The 17,712-nt window shown below is 44.0% G+C and overlaps 1 protein-coding gene and 1 long non-coding RNA gene across 4 annotated transcripts in view; one reads left to right on the top strand and one right to left on the bottom strand.

Annotated features, from left to right (window-relative positions):
- Positions 1–17,712, bottom strand: part of CTTNBP2 (cortactin binding protein 2) — a 636,925-nt gene that overhangs the window by 298,893 nt on the left and 320,320 nt on the right. The gene's annotated exons all lie outside the window — the stretch shown is intronic.
- The window catches only part of LOC146855376 (uncharacterized), a 65,687-nt gene continuing 62,692 nt past the window's right edge, over positions 14,718–17,712 (top strand). For both annotated transcript variants that reach the window (XR_014981314.1, XR_014981313.1), the window contains exon 1: positions 14,718–14,855. This is a non-coding gene — a long non-coding RNA (uncharacterized LOC146855376). The remainder of the gene's footprint in view (positions 14,856–17,712) is intronic.

Genomic DNA, 17,712 nt, shown 5'->3' with positions numbered 1-17,712 from the left:
TTTCATTGCATCAGTGCACAATTACATATGAGCCGTGGTACGTGAACCCTGTATGTGCCCACCCTCGGCAGAGGTCTTTTAAGAAAGCCGGGCAGGCGACCGACACAGTGGCAGGCCTACTGGTCGTTTAGAGGTAGCCGTCTATTCGCATACCTCTTCGTTCTGATGTGCGTCTGACACGGACCCAGCCCACTGGCATTTAAAAAACACCGACCTGTGTACTGTCAAAAAAATGACCATTTCTCAAGAGCCTTAGGTTCTTCAGGGGCTAGTAAAGATCTTGCCTGACATGGCGCTCACCCATCCGCACCAGGATTCTGAGGCACCGACCTATCGGGATATATTAACATGACATATAAGGCTGACTCTCTCCCAGTCCCACTGCCCTGTCAGAAAACCTCCGTGCTCCATCGGTTCTGTTTTGAAATACGTCCTGCACCCGGCCTGGCCTTTTATCCTGTGAGGTGGACTGGAGCTCTGGAGGCCTCAGACCAAGTTTGTAAGCCCGGGGCTGCTGCTGGTACCTCTAGCAGCTCTTTCCGCAGCTCACAGAGATTAGTAGCAGCAGGCACACGGAGCTTCAAGAAACAGAGAGGGAACTGGGAGAGAGATCGAGATCAGAAAGGGAGGAGAGAGGCGCGAAGGAGAGAGAGAATGATGGATGGAGAGGCAAGAAAGCGGGGCTGGCTACAGCATGTTTCTCAGCTGCTTTCGGTTTCACAGTCTGGCCCGTGGATTCACTGAAAGGGGCTGCGCCACTCACAGAGCACTGGATTCGATTCTTAAGTGTCTCGTTACTGTGAAGTGCACAGTGCTGTCTGCCAAGAGAGAAAGAAATGCTCCACAGACTAGAGGCCAAAACTCCTCCGAACAATGATTAGACAAGAATCTCCACAAGACTAACTTAGTCTGTCATTGCACCACGCTAAAACAAGCAACACTGGTTAATGGGAAAAAACATGTGTTTTTGGACGGAACACGAGCGCTGAGACTTTGCTGCAGAACCACCAGAAAGATCGCCGTTTTTGGGTCCAAAACAGAGAGCCGACGAGGTGACCCGCAGGGGAGAAATGGTGTGTTGGTGGAGTGCGAGGTGTGTCGTGGTGTGAGGCGGCGCCGGTCTCTTCGTGAACTTTGTGCGCAACCAGGCATGCAGCTACTCCAAACACAAGCAGTTGTGTTCTGTCCCAAAGCTCATGTTAACAAGAAGGGCTGGGCGAGAAGGGAGGGGGGAATGGCAGCAACAGAGGAGCTCGCAAAAGTGAAAGTGATCGTGATTACGATCGCTACGGAGGAAAGACACATGGCGCTGCGCGCGTGCACGTTCACGTGCACTGTAGCTTTAGGCCATGGCAGCACTTTGAAAAGCCCAGATATAAAATGTCTCTTCGAGCCTTTGGCTCGCGAGACCTAAAAACTTACAGGTGAAGTTTGCCTACAAACTCTTGGAGGCGGAGCCATCCTACGAGAGGCTTCATGTACGGCTGCTTGCATGGGTCTGGCTCATTTTCACTTTCTACTGCTGGTGTCTCGGGTGTGGCTCCTGCCTTAGCAATAAAAGGTAACATTAGTTTCCTACATGAGTGGCCGAGTCTGTGTTTGCTTTGCTCACAATGCCACCCTCGGGTGTGTTGACAACTCTCCTTCGTTTGAAATTTCATGTAAGGATTGCGCCTGGCATCATAGTCGTTCTCCACTTAGGCAATTAGTAATTATTTATGAAAATGGAACATTCAACTTTGGCAAAAGGACAGCTTATAAAAAAATGAATTGCGACATGAAAATTAATAAAACATTGTGGTGTTTAGTTAGCACTTTAAATGTGGTGCATGACTCTTCTCCCACACGTACAGGTTAAGTTGGTGTCAATTTTTAAGGACAGAATTAGCAGAAAATCCAGCTTTGTTAATCCAATCCTCTCACTGCCCACATGGCTGCAGACGCCCTTCACACAATCTTTAACGTTTCTGACAAGCAACAATTGAAGGGCATTGGAGTGTGACCGGGAGCTAGCCAGGGCCGGACTGGCCATAGCAGGCACCGGGCGTTTCCCTGATGGGCCGCTAGGGTGGGGGCCGGTTTTAGATTTTGTTACCGGGGGCCGGCAATATTGACCCCCGGTAACAAAATCATCCGAAACTGGCCCTAACAAACAGCTCGGCCGCAACCCCCATCCCCACCTCCAGGGGGCCGGCCGAGCAGTTTGCCAGGGCCGGTTTTGCTTCCCAGTCCGGCCCTGGAGCTAGCACAGCTCCTGACAGACATTTCCCAATCTTTTCCACTCCCTGCCTGTGTGTTGTAATGTTGGCAAAAGCACACTTCACGCTGTGAATGGTGCTTTCTGGAAGGGATGGAGATTTAACTCATGTAAGTTGTCTGCTCAACCCTGTTATGCACAAACGAGTGCTGCTGAAGAACACTACATATTTAGCAGTCAAGCTCACCTGAAGTAGCCATACTGGATATACTAACAGCAATTATTAGAGTCGCTTATTTGTTTCATTACAATCCTCCAGTAGGTCTTAAGTTTACATTCAAAACACATACTTGGGGAATTAACATTCACAACTTTGACAGAGCAGATTGTAAACGAACACATTCTTTTTTTCCCTTTAATTTAGTCCACTTACTTCGAAATGATTCCTTTTTGTCATACAGCACTTTGGGTTACTGTATAAAATGTAGAACATGTGCAACAAACGTTGCACACATTCAAATAGGAATTCACCACACTTTTTGCTCCTGTAGTTTGCCTTTAGATACACAAAACGTGTCAACTGTTTGAACAAAGGGCAGGTCCTGGTTCACAATATCAAGATGTGAGTGCATTTTCCTCAGCAGATGATATTTGATAGTTTTGACAATCTACAAGTATTGCCAGTTTCCTGCAGCCCTTATAAAATAGTTTATTTGCAACTCCAATAGCTCAAACTATCACTAATGCAAGACCTATTGAATTGCAAATGCTTGTATTTCAGTCATTTGAAGGAGCCTAATGGGGACATACAAACGGCAAAGTCAACAGATTGTAAAATTGCTGCTGTGGGTCTCTATTGGTGCCCTAGGTTCTCCAGCTGGGGGGTAGGGTGGGGTGGGGGGGGGGTACAAATGGCTTACTCAGCCCGAAGGCATGGCGGTTATTGGACAACATGACACAGAGGATAATTTTCAAAATCTTTTCTTTCTAGCCTTTGCTGATCGTTGCTTCTTTTCTCAGTTACATCTTGACTCCCCCTCAGGGTCTCTCCACCCTTGTTTTTAGGTCTCGCTGAGTCAGCGCGCATGCGCTGCTCGGAGAGACATTTTTTATCTGAGTTTTCAAAGTGCTGCTGGCTGGCCTAGAGCTTAAGTTCACGCGAGCGTGCACGCGCGCAGCCGGCCGCCAGCAGCACTTTGAAAACTAGCTCCGCCTCTCCGCAATCATTGCTGCGCGATGTCATTTTTTTTTTTATCCTCTCCCCTACACCCTCCCTTCTCCGACTCCCTCCCTCAATAGGACACCGCAGCGCTCATGATGACGGCCGCATCTGTTCCAACGTTGTGTAATGTTGTGCTGTGTTGCTGGCACCAATGACATCGTTATGGACCCCGAGTAATCGGTCAGTCATGTAGTGCCTCTTAGCCCATATTCACTATTATTCTGGTTTATTGCGTGTGTTTGCGTGCATTTGTGTTTGTGTGCTTTACGTTCTCTTTGTCATTGAGCCTGCGCATATGCACACGCGTGAGTTGTATCGTTTGACACTGCATTGTAAGCGGGGCCAGTTACGGTAGTGGAAATGCTGCCCAGAGTGCCCGTGTAAATCTCCACCATTGCTGTTTTTATATAGCACGAAATCGACCCGAAGGTATCGGAGCGCTGTGGATGAGCACCAGTTACAGTACTCAAGGACGCATTTGTTTTAAGTAGGCACGGGGACATTAAGGGATTTGCCCCGAATCACTGGATGTTGAGCCCACGCCGAGACTCGAACCAGGTTCCCCAGCTCCAAAGTCGGCAACTCTGGCAGTTAGGCCACATCGACGTAAACCGTGTGTGCTGTTACAAGGTCCTCATTAAACAAGGGAAATAAAGCATGTTATGTTTGGGTTTCGTTTTTATTAATTAGAATGTGCAGGTTGGCAGCATACATCCTTTTCGTGGGTGCTTCAGGTTCATTGTCGCTTCTTTCGCGGGGTTCTTAGGACCAGCGATGCAGTGAGCAGGACAGCTCAAGGATGTGCATATGGCATTCATTACTGCCAATTACAAGGCCAGCCTAGCGCGCGCCCTATTGCAACACACAATGGTATTTACCTTTTTGAAGAATTGATGTCCATTTATATCCAAGGATTCTGAGAATGTAGAACGGGTATTATTGTGTTTGAAAACAGGCCTAGGTGAGGTATTTCAGTCCACCAAATCTGTGTTTATTGAAGCGCTGCAATTCAGACCTGAGTTGTTTAAAGTCTGTGAGAATTAACGATCTGTTTTTAGTCACCCTACTAGTTGGCTTAGCTTTGAAAGTCTGACAGGATTAACTACATTAAATACAGAAGTGTCAAGGCAAAATACTTATTGCTGCTTGCAAAACGAATTAGGCGCATTTGGAGTCTATCACAGTCGCCTCGAATCATAGAAAGGGATGTGAATTAAAGCCCGAGCACTGGTGAGTTTATGGTCGAGATAATGGTTTCATATATATATATATATATATATATATATATATATATATATATATATATATATATCCAGCTCGTGGGGAATGTCCAACAGTTGAATCGCACTCGCACACAGAGAAGCTTTCCCCATCGCTTTATATATATCCAGCTCGTGGGGAATGTCCAACAGTTGAATCGCACTCGCACACAGAGAAGCTTTCCCCATCGCTTTATTGTTGGTAAAGCAGTTGCACTTCCAGCATAATTGAGCAACTGACCGCAGCCCTGACGCGTTTCGAATAATCTTTTTCAAAGGGTTAGTGCAGTCAAAAGAGCATGTGCGGCAACACCTTCCTTATAATGCCATATCGTGAGTCCTCATCCAGAGTTGTCCAATCAGGACTCACGATATGGCATTATAAGGAAGGTGTTGCCGCACATGCTCTTTTGACTGCACTAACCCTTTGAAAAAGATTATTCGAAACGCGTCAGGGCTGCGGTCAGTTGCTCAATTATGCTGGAAGTGCAACTGCTTTACCAACAATAAAGCGATGGGGAAAGCTTCTCTGTGTGCGAGTGCGATTCAACTGTTGGACATTCCCCACGAGCTGGATATATATATATATATTTTTAATATTGCGGTTATTTTTTTTTGTGCTGACTACATGCTTGTTTTGAAATCAGAATTTAGTAATATTAGTAATGTTTTATTAATAGTAAAAACGAGGTGATATGCCCATGTGAAATGCTTGCTAATTAAGCATTTTTTAAAGAGTTTCAATACTGGTCTTTTTAAACTAAATGTGTTTCGTGACAGATTTTTTTTCACAAAAAAATCAAGTATTAAAGGTGTAGTTTGTGTCAGCAATAAATAAGTTAATAAAATAACTTAATATGCAGTTTTTTCTGTCTGCACATTTTTGAACGGTTTGTTCCATTGCAGCTAAGTTTGCAAAACTACTGATGGGTATAAAACTAACAAAAGTGGTGCAGTGGCTAAGCTGTCTACTTCCAAAGTGTATTCTTGGATTCTAATCTATGCTCCTGCTTTTGTGTGTATATTGTGTGATTCGGTGTAATTTATAGAATATCCTTGCGACTGGACTTGTAAATGTGTAATATTTAATGCAATGTGTAAAAATGCCTAACATGTCAGTGCTTTTTTTGTTTATAAAAAATCTGGGCCCAAAGTTTTTGTTCCTAAGATCGTAACTGGTTTTATGAAAGCTTGGGGTGCCAAATACCAAGACTATGTAATGTTTATTGTAACCTATGTCTCTAATTCACTACCGGACACTTCCTGTCTTTGTTAATGTAGTATGTTTTTTTTCATTCTGGCTTTCATTCTTTATCACTGGTGTTCTAACTTTCTTTTTCTCTGTTTCCCCTTTTGTGTTTTTCTCTCTTTCTCTGCATAAGTTAGTTGAGGAAAGATAAGTGCCAGTCTCAAACAAGCATTGGCATAGCCAATAGGTCTCGCCTTTGGGACCTTATAAGTATTTAGTTATGCAGCACAATATCCTGGTGCAACAACATCAACTGTTGCATGGCTAAACACTTATAAGGTCCCAAAGGAGAGACCGATTGGCTATGCCAATGCCTGCTTTAATTGTGGCACTTCACTTCAGCTCTACACCAATCTCACAGGAGTCTCTGCTTACTTTTCAGGAGCATCTCTTTCAAGCATACCCTTTTCACCATCATCTTCCCGATCATACGTCACTGTGCCCCACTCGTTTGACCTCTCCTTCATTACTTTTGACCTGTATTGCTTCCTATTCCTCTGTCTATTTTTTATATATATATAAAGCTCCACCTTCCAACTAAGCCCGGGCAGAGAAATACTGAGTAATTTCCGTATTTTCACATTACCAGACGCAAAATAATCTTGCCTAATTTTGCTGTAATTTAGTCTAGTTACACTACAGCAAACTAAGAGTCACGCTCAACACTACTCTCAGCTTCTGTCTGGGTCACAAGAGGCGGTTAGCACAGCACGTTCAGTGCCCCTTGCTCTCTAATCCTAAATTCTATTGTCCTCGCTGGTTCATGAGACATTGAATTGACACATGTTGGTTTGGTGCCTCTTGCTTGCCAGCCCATCTGCTCTTCCTGCGTGCTGATCTAATGCCCTTTCCATTTTAAGTCGAGCCTGGGCAGCACATGCATTGCTCTGCATAGCATGCTGTATTCAAGTATGGACTTGAAGCTACGCCCACTCTCTGCCCATGTTTTACATTGGCTTGTGTTGTCCTTTGTAAATGCTGGCTTCTGATTCGTTAATAGGCTTTTTAGTCCCTCCTAAGTACCGCCTTGTCTTCATTTGTAACCTCCCATGAGGACGGGCCCTTTTACTTCTGTTGTTACACGGTATGCCTTGTTTAGTCTGTAAGCACTATTTTCTTTAATGAGGTTCTCCTACTGCAGGCACGATATGCTTTCCTGCAACAATTGTAGCGCGCCATGCGATCTTTCACTTTCCAAGCAGCCTGGGGCAATGGTGGCCAAGGTCTCGCATTTACAAGAGTATGAGCTATTGGCATTGGGAATGATAAATAAAAGGCATTGTCATTTACAATGCCAATAGCTTAAACTCTTGCAAAAACAAGACCTATTGCATTGCAAACGCTTGTTTTAATTGGGGGTGCCCTGTTTCATCCAGGAACCCACATACCTCCAAATGTTGAGGACAGCTGAGGGAGCCCACCCAGACTTCTACGTGCAACTGCGGGAACCAACAGCTTCTCCTTCCCTGAATGCAGGCAGGGATTTCTTCCCTGGAGGTAGATGCCCGCTCTCCCCACACATGGGCACGGGGAGTGGGGCTGGACTACTGCTACTAGGGGGGCATGACGGTGATCCCCCTTTCTTCTGGATACTGGGGTTCAGGGATGGGCCCTTGTCTGTTTTTAAGGTCTGGGGAATGGGGTACCTGGGCCAATGGAGAGTCTGGCAAGGATGCCCTATGCATGCCGTTTCCCTGGAAAAATTAAAGAGTTGATCCTACACCAACTCCCAGGCCCTGGTCCACCCCAGGGACATTTTTAGAAAAGGCGGTGGAGCCCTACATACACCGCTTGTTGAAATGGGGATCAAAGGTCGCATATCATCAAAATGGCATAACTTGAGCCCCGTTGAGCCTATTTGAGAGGTCTTAGGCTCATTTTACTCCTGGTGGAGAGTTTTGGCAGTTTCAGCAGACCTCCTAAGTGGTAATAAACAGGGAGTTGGTTCTCCTGGCTCCATGTGCCAGCCTTCCTCCTTGTCTTTGTCTCTGTGCACGGAAGTCAAGGGTTTTCCCCCCCAACTGGTTCTCTGGGGATGTAGAGGCCAGCCTCACCAGCTCTTAGGGTGACCCACTGGTCCTGGGTTCAACAGGAACAAAGCCCTTAGCATTTTTGGGCATCAGGAGGTTCCTTCTTCCAGCTGTGCATGCAGCCCCAGGGTGCAGCAGCTAAGAGCAGAAAACCACCAACCAAGAGAGTCTCTCCCCCTTGTGCAACAGTTTTTAAAGGGGGTTGAAGGTTCTAGAAGCCATTCCTAGGGTGCCATGTCACCTCGCACCTCTCTACCCCTGTCCCAACCCTCCTGAATGGGATGCTAGGACAGTTCAAGAGGGCATCATCCAGGAGTCACTAATCACATCTACTTTGGGGCCTCAGCTCTGCCCCTTGTTGACATCACTGCCAGGGCCTTTCCCACCAATTCTTCAAAGGAGAGCCCCCTCCTGTGTTGGCTCCACAGGTCTGTGCTCCTTCCTTTGTTCATTGGGCTTGGGCTTGCCCGTCCCTGCTACAGTGTAACCCACCCTTTTCCTCCCCAGGAGATGAATGAAGCACTGTTTATTGCTCCCTTTGTGTGGAGAGGCCATTGTTCCTGCTGCTTGAGAGAAAAGTAATTAACTTGGCAAAGCAGAGTGACAAAAGGCCTGGCCTCTGATCCAGAGTATAGTCAGAGAAATGCCAATTATGAATAACCCATAAGTTGAACAGCTATAATCTTGGAACTCACAGATTTGGTTTTCTGACACAGGTTACACTCCATTATGATATGTGACTGGACATTGTAGGCCAAAGGGAAGCAAGACTGCACTCTAATGCTGTTATCCTCCAATGTGTATAATAAGGTGCCACTACAACCAAAACAGTAATTCACACTGACCTTCCCTATTAGTCTACACTAACATTGCAAAGGTCTCCCCATGCCAATATCTAATCCTGCAGAGTCTCCTTTGCGCCAGACAACCTGTGACCACTTACCGAGCAGTGCACAACAGTAGTCTTGCACAAGCACCCTGCACACGTGTGTGCACACATGGGCACATGTAACCAGCCAAGTGCCCCTTTACCATTATCTTCAAAGACGTGCACTGGAGCTAAACGCGTGCAGCCCATTTGTAATGTTAATACCATGGGTGAGACACATGTAGTAAAAGAAGCATTATCACAAAAGCAATACAGCAATGTGACTGGGGCAAAAGGAAAGGGGATCAGGTTGTTTGATAGAGCCCAGATATGGAGAAGACAGTTGTAGAAAAGAAGAGGTGAGAAGGAGAGTACGTTCATTTTAAGTTTAAAGGGAAAGACGTTGGCACATGGAGAGTGGGAGTATCAAAAAAGGATGATATAAAGAAAAGGAAAGCTTGAAGATGGCAGAGTTATGGAGAAGCTTTTTCTGTGGAGATGTTTTGTTGATTAGTCAATGAGGTGTGTTGACCGGTAACCTATGAAGGAGAGAGTGGACAGTTTCCACAGCCATTTCATAGCTTGTAATAGCAAAAATTAACTTGTGAAATAGTTGAGGGTATCCAATGCAGGTGAAAAGCTGACTGAAATACTAGTATTATATACAGAGGTGGTAAAGAGAAAAGTACTGAGTTTTTAATAAACGATACAGGTGAAAAGATAAAGGACATAGATCAGAGCAAGAAGAAGCAAAAATAAGAGCATTTTAGTTTTGCTTGAGTTTAAGGAAGCAAATGTGTTCTCATTCAAGATGCTTTTCAGTTGTTTAAGAATAGGAGACAGCTGTAGATCAACTGTGAGAAAGAAACAAGACATCCACTTTGCGAGGACATGCCTTAGCACCTTTAGAAAGCATAAAATCATTTTACAATTGCCAAAAATACTACTGTTGCCTAAAAGCGATGCTATTTGTTTTATCTACCTTATAAGGGTGAATTATATTTAAATAGGCAACATGGCGATTTCACACAGATCCCGGCAGAAGGTGTGCAGCAGCAATGGCGTGCCTTTTTCTCATGAAGAATTATATATTAAGCCTATTATGGAAATGATTGCTATAAGAGTGAGAAAACAGAGGGAATTAATTCATAAGGAACACAAAGAAATAAGGCAAAAGCATTAGAGCAGTAAAGAAACTTACATCGAAGAAAATGAAGCAGAGCATAGCACTGGAAATTAGAATAGCGTGAAGAGAACCAACATAAAAATAAGCAATTGAAAGTGGATAAAGGTGGATAAAATAAGTGCTATCAGTAGAGCCATTTTTAGTATGGTGAAGGAAAGACGGGTGTTAGTGTGGTCTGGTAAGATGCCAGACTGTGTGGATGTTAGAAGAAGGCATGATTTGAATTCAAGCATTTAGGACCACAGTGCTAAAGAATCTGTTGGGAAGTGACTTCACAGAACTACAGTGGCAATCCATTGGAATAGCTGGAGGCAGGAAGATTTTTAAGGCATTAGGAGAGAAAATTAAAGACATAAAGAAGCATGCCAGGAGAGTATGAATGACTAAAATAAAAAAGGTGGAGTAGAAACAGAATCTGGAATTGGGGAGCATGCGTTATGAGAATTGGGATCAGCAGGAGAAAAAGAATAAGCTTTACTGAACACATGTTCTGTGATATTAGTTAATTGTGTTCTGGAATGTTGGCAACTATGTGAATGCAAGAAATAAATACCTAGTTTGGTAAAGTAGGTGGGCATGGTGGTGTGGAAGTGAACTTCTAGGCCAGAGACAGTGCCATTCATACCTGTGTGGAGTTTACACTCCAATGAGATAAAAACTGCTTAAGCTTGCGAGACGTGAACTGTACACAATTGTACAATACCAGCTTACTTGGTGCACCTTTCCTCATCAACACAGTTTGTAGAAACTCCACAACAGTAGACTGATTAACTGACCTCACAAACTCTACCTCCGGCCAACGTAACAAATTATCTAGAAGCACAATTCCATATCTGCAACTTTCCTTTACTACAGTAATGAGCTCAATATTTTCAACCTCTAATTCAGACCATTCTGTGTCAGGAAAAGGTACCGTCTCGACCGGACTAGGCATGGTGACCTGAGACTTGTCACTAATGGAACATGCCATGCAATCCCTCATAAAAAGTTTCACCTCCCTGGCCAAACCCAGCTACCAAACTTTGTTCCAGATCCTTCTTTTCATTGCCCTCATTGCAACATGACTTTCATGAGCTAAACCCAACACCTTACCATGCAACCCCGAGGCACGACCAGCATATCTCCTCTCCTCACTAATCCATCCACATTATTCAACTCAGCAAAAACAGGCTTGAAAGTGTCAACATGCGCAAAAGATGTATCCTTAGGTTAAACCTTACCAACGTGATCCCTGACATCCACCATATCGCTGTCACTCTCCAAAGCAGTTCGCCACTCAATTTCCAAAATGTATCCATCGGTAACACGAGCAACAGTACTAACCATAGCAAAGTCATTACCATCCTTGTCTTCAACTCCCTGCACCTTATCCAAGGGCAAATGGGACTAACAGTCAGCAAAAATGTTCCTAGCACCAGGAATGTACTCCAATCCATACTGAAACTCCATAAGCCTGAACCGCCACTTAGCAATTCGTGGAGTAGCAATACAAGCTCCCTTTGTCGAAAAAAGGTTGACCAAAGGTTTGTGGTCCATCCTGATGGTGAATTCCATACCCCATGAGTAATTTTTGAAATGGTTAACTCCCCACCAACAAGCAAATGCTTCACGTTCGATAACAGAGTATGTGCTTTCAGCCCCTCAAAAAGCATGATAAACAAAAGCAACTACTTCATCCTTCTCTCCAGGAGTCTGAAACAATAAGGCTCCTAGCCCCTATTGACTGGCATTAGTACAAATGACCGAGGAATCGTGAGTGTCAAATGGCTTCAAAGGAATAGCATGAGCCAACTCTTTATCGTTTACTTTAAACTCGTGATCTACCTCCTTACACCACACAAATTGTTCATTCTATTTGAATAATTTCCTTAACTTATGTGTCTTTTCTGCACACTTGGGTACAAAATGGTAATAAAATTCCAACATGCTAAAAAATTACCAGACTTGATCCTTTGTAATGGGCACTGGGAAGTCAGAACTAGTGTTTACTAAACTGCCCTTTAACCAGAAATTTTGTAACCAAAATAGTCCACACACACAACTGAAAATGTGCACTTTTCAGGTCTCAAAGTCATGCCTTAATCTCTCAAAATAGTCAAAACTAATACTAACGATTTGTCATGAGAGAACATGCCCCTGATCAAAAATAAGGATGTCATCTTGAAAACAATGAACATTGGGTATACCTTTGCACAACGCCTCCACCACTCTCTGGAAAACAGAAGAGGCATAAGCCAAACCAAAATGCATGCATTTAAATCTAAATGTACCCTCCGGCTTGATAAAAGATGTTAAGTGCCACGATTCGTGCTTGAGCGAAATCTGGAGATAAGCAGCCATCATATTGAAGGTCCTAAACATCTTGGCACCCTTAAGAGAAGTCAACATTTCATTAATATTGGGTAGGGAATGGCTTTTTAACCCAAATTCTCTCAATGAGGTCGCTCAAAATAAATCAATACACATCCGCAACGTCCCATTTGCCTTTCTAGCTAATGCAAAAATCAACAACTACTCAGAACTTTCAATCAGTTCGATAATGCCTTGCCCACACAAAACATCCAATTGATTTCTGAGTTCCCCTCTCATGTTCATTGGCACATGTCTCACTTTATGCACCACCGGATGAACCCCAGACTTCAATATGATTTAATGAGAAAAACCCTTAAGTTTTCCCAGTTGTTCTAGAAAAATCGCTGGAAAAGCTTTGACCCATGAACAATCACTCACAGTTGATACACACTCACTCTTCAATAGCACTTGCTCTGGACTGTTGGGATCAAGGATTATTCTTAGCTCCCTTTGCTCCAACCATCCCAATAGACATGATACGTCTTTGACCACGTATACAATGGCATTTGCTTTGTTCTCTTTAAAATCAGGCACTGCATCAAATTCACCAACAAACTCTATGGATTATCCTCCATACGCAATAGGACGCACATTGAACTTCCTCAGTTCAACGCCGCTGAACCATTCCCACTCTTTCATACAAATTAGGGTGAAAAAGGAAACTGAATCAGCCATCATGTTAACTGCAACATCATTTACATATACCAAACAAAACGGTCTATTGACCATTTGCAATTTAATTTGCATCACATTTTTGTCCATGTCATTGCTACCCTCTTGTACGCAAAATACATTTTCATCATCCAATTCTTCAGATGTATCACCCTTGTGGCTACAATTACATTGATTTGTTTGGAACTACTCCTCAGGTTAACAGATTTACACACCTTCGCAAAATGCCCTCTTTTTCTACATTTCGCACACATTTTGTCTACGGACGGACACCTTGGGGAATGCCCAAGATGATTCTTATTCCCACGTCTGTAGCATTCTATGACTTTCTTCCTAAAGTCCCCTTCTTATCCTTACACTACATTGATTCCCCCACCTGAATAGCATGAACCTGTGACCCAAGAGAGATTTGTTCCATATCACTGGTGGTAGCTTCAATGCTACTAGCGACCTCCAGTGCTCTGTCCAACATTAGGGCATCCGTGGTCAACAACTTTTCCTGATTCTTTTTACTCTTGGTGTTTTCAACATTCTGGTCATTTCTTCCTTAAAAGTCCCAAAATTGCAGGTAGCTGCTAAAAGTCTTAATGCTCTAACATGCGATTCCACAGCTTTACCGAACTGTTGCCTAGCATAAAACTTGTGCCTTTCCATATTTTTTTTTTTTTCTTAAAGCAGGAATCCAAAGTTTTAATGGTGGTGGCATGCTCATCCAAAACATCCCCTTCCCCCAACAAGCTAACGCTAAGAAGAGGTTTCAACACCTTCCTGCCTTCAGGACCAAAAGAATGCTTTAGAATAGCAAATTTCTTCTTTTGCGTAAAAATATCCCCTTCTATATCCTTCAAATATATTTCCTTTCACTTGTCTCACTCAATAGAAGGAGACCCAGGGGTTTCTAAAAAAGCTGGAGGAGGAATTATGCTTTGCTGCATGTTATGCGTGTTTCACAAAATTACAAGCACAATAAAATGCATTGACAATACAGTGTTCAAATGAAAATCTAATGAAATTACAACACTTGAACCAAACATGTCTAAAGTAACCAGAGAAAATAACATGCATGAGGTGAGCGAATCACCGAAATCCAGCCTTTGAACAAGTAAAGCAAACCAAAACACCAAAAAAGTTGCACAAAATGCACATGTGACAAAGAATGTGCATTACACTACTCAACTGTTGTTATGTGCACATGAAAAACTGTCAACAGGAATTTCAGTTATGGAAATCAGAGAATGTGCCAACAGGAATATCAGTTATGGAAATCAGGATGTGCAAATCACCGCATCCGCATAAGACATCCAACAGCCCTGCCAAGGATCACGCATCAGGCATGAGACTAACGCATTTCAGTGCAGTGGTCCGCATCACCGCACTAAAATGCAAAGTCACGCATAAATGGGATAGTGGCTCTTCAATTATAGTGCCGATTGAACTAAAAGAGTAGCAGCGCGCGGTGTCATGGATGCTGCTCCTGGCAGGCTTGGGGGCTGACAGTGACCGAGCCGAGTTAGTAGCTGCTAACTCACTCAGATTTCCTGGTGCGGTATTTATTGTGACTGACGTCAGGTCACGAGGCAGTGCTGTGGCCAATAGGCGCGCAGCAGGACGTCACGTCATGTCCTGCTGTAGTTAAGCTTGTGGCAGGCCAGCAAATGTTGGCAGCGTTGGTGCTGCTCGGCCGGCAATTGAAATAAATGACCCCACGACCGCGGGACCCAATCCACAGACCCAGAAGAACAATACTGTGCAGCTGAGCTGTTCCTGCTGCTGACACTGAGTGAGAGTGAGTCTGATGGCCGGGCGGCTGGTGCACGTTTGTAAGTATCACAGAGACAGTGCAAGACTCAGCATTTTATTGTTAATCTAATACTTTTAAATTGAGTGTTAGCGCGCGATCAGCTGCCTGCTGGTCAGTGTATTTTGCACTTGTCACTGATGCTGGTGTTGGCGGGCAGCTGTGACTTGTATGTACCTCAGCTGCCTGTCAAGCTTTCTTGCCCAAATTCAGTGCTGGGTACATGCTGTTTACCGCATCTAATTTGCATAGACGATCGGGACTAGTTCATACTGAGCGTGTCCCTTTCACCACATCAATTACTGCACTGCAGGAGGACGCCACAGTGTGTTTAACGGCGCCAGAGAGAGCCCTGTGATTACTCTGTGTGGGAATGCAGGTACTTTTGTGGACTGAATGAAGCTGTCTGTGCCCTGAGTGAACCGCGATACCCTGCACCTGCGCCCGTTTGTCAGTGTGGGTCTGCAATCACACGACCTTCATTTGAGGGCCTGGCTGGCTCCACTAAATCAATTTCAAGTTCCTAAAAATTCATTGCGCTGGCAGAAACATTTTAATCTTAATTTTGAGTTGGCCTGCGATTTCATTGTCAGTTGGCCCCGAAAATTCTGATGGTACTATATTTTGTTTATGGTACCAAAGAATGACACAGCTAGTGCGCAAGTAAAAACTGCACTGAAACAAAACCCTGACCGCCTAGACCCCTGCTCCACATTTTACTGAACTTTGGTTATCAGAGATTTACACCCCACCCCACACTTTGTATGTGTCAGTGTATTCAAGTAATATTTCGATAGGGCTAGGCCCCCTTTAAAGGGAACTGGGTTATAAATACAAGCCGTGGAGAGTGGGGCCCACCTTAGCTCTGGCAGAATGGCTTCAGCTCAGCTGATGAGTTCATATCAGTAGACAGAGGCACATTTTATTAGAACTTACCTTATTGTACATTACTAGTGCACAGTACTTTTCAGGAGCCCTGAGCCGTGCAACATACTTGAAGTTGTACTTAACTCGCCGGTGACGGTGGGGTGACTCTGGTCAGTGGTGACGGAGATAGTGTCACTCATAGTTGTTGTAATGTCACTCATAATTACACTGAAATTCTGAAAATGTCACACTTAGCAATCTGAAACCTTGGCAGCTATGATCCAAAGAGAATAAAGAAAAGGTGTGCAGACACCGCGATCGGCTACACAGATTGCCTTCTGAAAATCTGACGAACATGTCAGGCCAGCTGGGTGCCACGTTGCCAGGGACCTGTTCACATTTCATGTACGTCACATAGGGCGTGTACATCGAATTGTTGGGCCAACTACCAGAAAGCGTTGCCCAGGGAAGTGACGTAGGCTGACTCACGTTGCTGGGCCAACCACACAGAACTGCCATGTGCAGGCTCAAAGAAATGAAAACCCTTGCACCAACTCTAACTGCGACCCACACACAGTAGCCTAGAATACATGCCTAAAAGGACACCAGCAGATTCCGTTGAGTTGCACTGCCTCACAACTGGAACCACGATGGACCGGCATCCGCAGGACTCGTCTGTTGCAGTGCCATGGGAGTTGATCCTGAAAATGCCAAACAGCAACTTGGTTGGTTGCAAGGGCTTCTCTACCAATCGTCGCCAATGAAAGGAAGACCACTGAAGACTGGTAGGTTTTCCTAATTTTATTGAAGGGCAGAACAAATCCACACTGAATGTATGCGACTGACCAGCAGGAACAAACAGCTAACTGCCCGATCGTTACTACGACAACATCCCAGGTTCCTAATATTCTACCCCACAATTCTAGTCCCAACAATGTGGTAAACAAAAGACATGACACTGTCCAGTAACATAGACTGTTTCGGACCCCATGAAAATGCTTCACAGTCATAGGACAATATTGAAGTTATATTAATATTGTGAGTACTTATTTATTTTGTCCTAATTTTAATAATATCTATCTACATTTTTAGAGCATCCTAATACCATACATATCATGGTGCAAACATATCTCAGAACAGCTTTCTAATTGCTTATTTAGGTTCCTGTGTTATTCCGAAGGCATATTTCTATTACTTTTACTTATATTACAGTTGTTTTTCAATAAAAGTGTGGATAGTATTTACTCATCACAGTTATTTCACAGCTACTATGTTCTGGAAACGGTATGTCATGGGTGACCGAGCGAGGTGGAGAGACAGAGAAAAAGAGTTGGCGAGTGTGTTTTTTGATTTGCTAGTCCCCTTCCTTCTGCTCTCAATTATTCTTTATTACCATTTTCTAGGACGTAAATGATGGAAAGGGGATTCGCTGAACAAGTTTGCTCTGTCCCTCTCACCACGATAGAAGCTCGGAAAAAGAATAAAGCCAGCAAATACTTGATGGTGATCCTATCCTCTGCAACTACTGAGATTTATTGGTTTCAAGGACAGGCCTGCTTGAGGCAATTTACTGAGGCTTCTTCCCATAAAATCATAGAACACCTGAAACTGATTCTTTCTGGGCCCGGGCGAAATTTAAATTACGGCGGAGTAATCGGAGTAATTTTGGTAATTCCATGTTACTCTTCAATGCCAAATTACCAATGATAACGCGATTACTCCTGCTTGTATAATTAAGAGTAATTTGGGGGAAAGAAATCCCACCACAAGAGCATATTTATCTGGTGCGAGTGGCTGCTCATGCTAGCTACTTGTGTTCTGCTGCATTTAGCTCTATTTATTAGCGCTAAATGCATCCTCACATCCATTTTAGAAAATATCAATAAATGACGGGTGTAAGTTGGGGGAAATCCTACCCCAAGAACACATTTACCTAGTGCAAGTGGCTGCTCATGCTCGCTATTCGTGTTAGCGCAAATTGCATTCTGGCACCCATTTTGAATGCAAATGAC

This window comes from Triturus cristatus, chromosome 4_1 (genome assembly GCF_964204655.1).
Source record: "Triturus cristatus chromosome 4_1, aTriCri1.1, whole genome shotgun sequence".
In the NCBI taxonomy this organism is placed as follows: Eukaryota; Metazoa; Chordata; class Amphibia; order Caudata; family Salamandridae; genus Triturus; species Triturus cristatus.
Note: the sequence above shows the minus strand (reverse complement) of the source record. Positions and strands in the feature narration are given on the sequence as shown.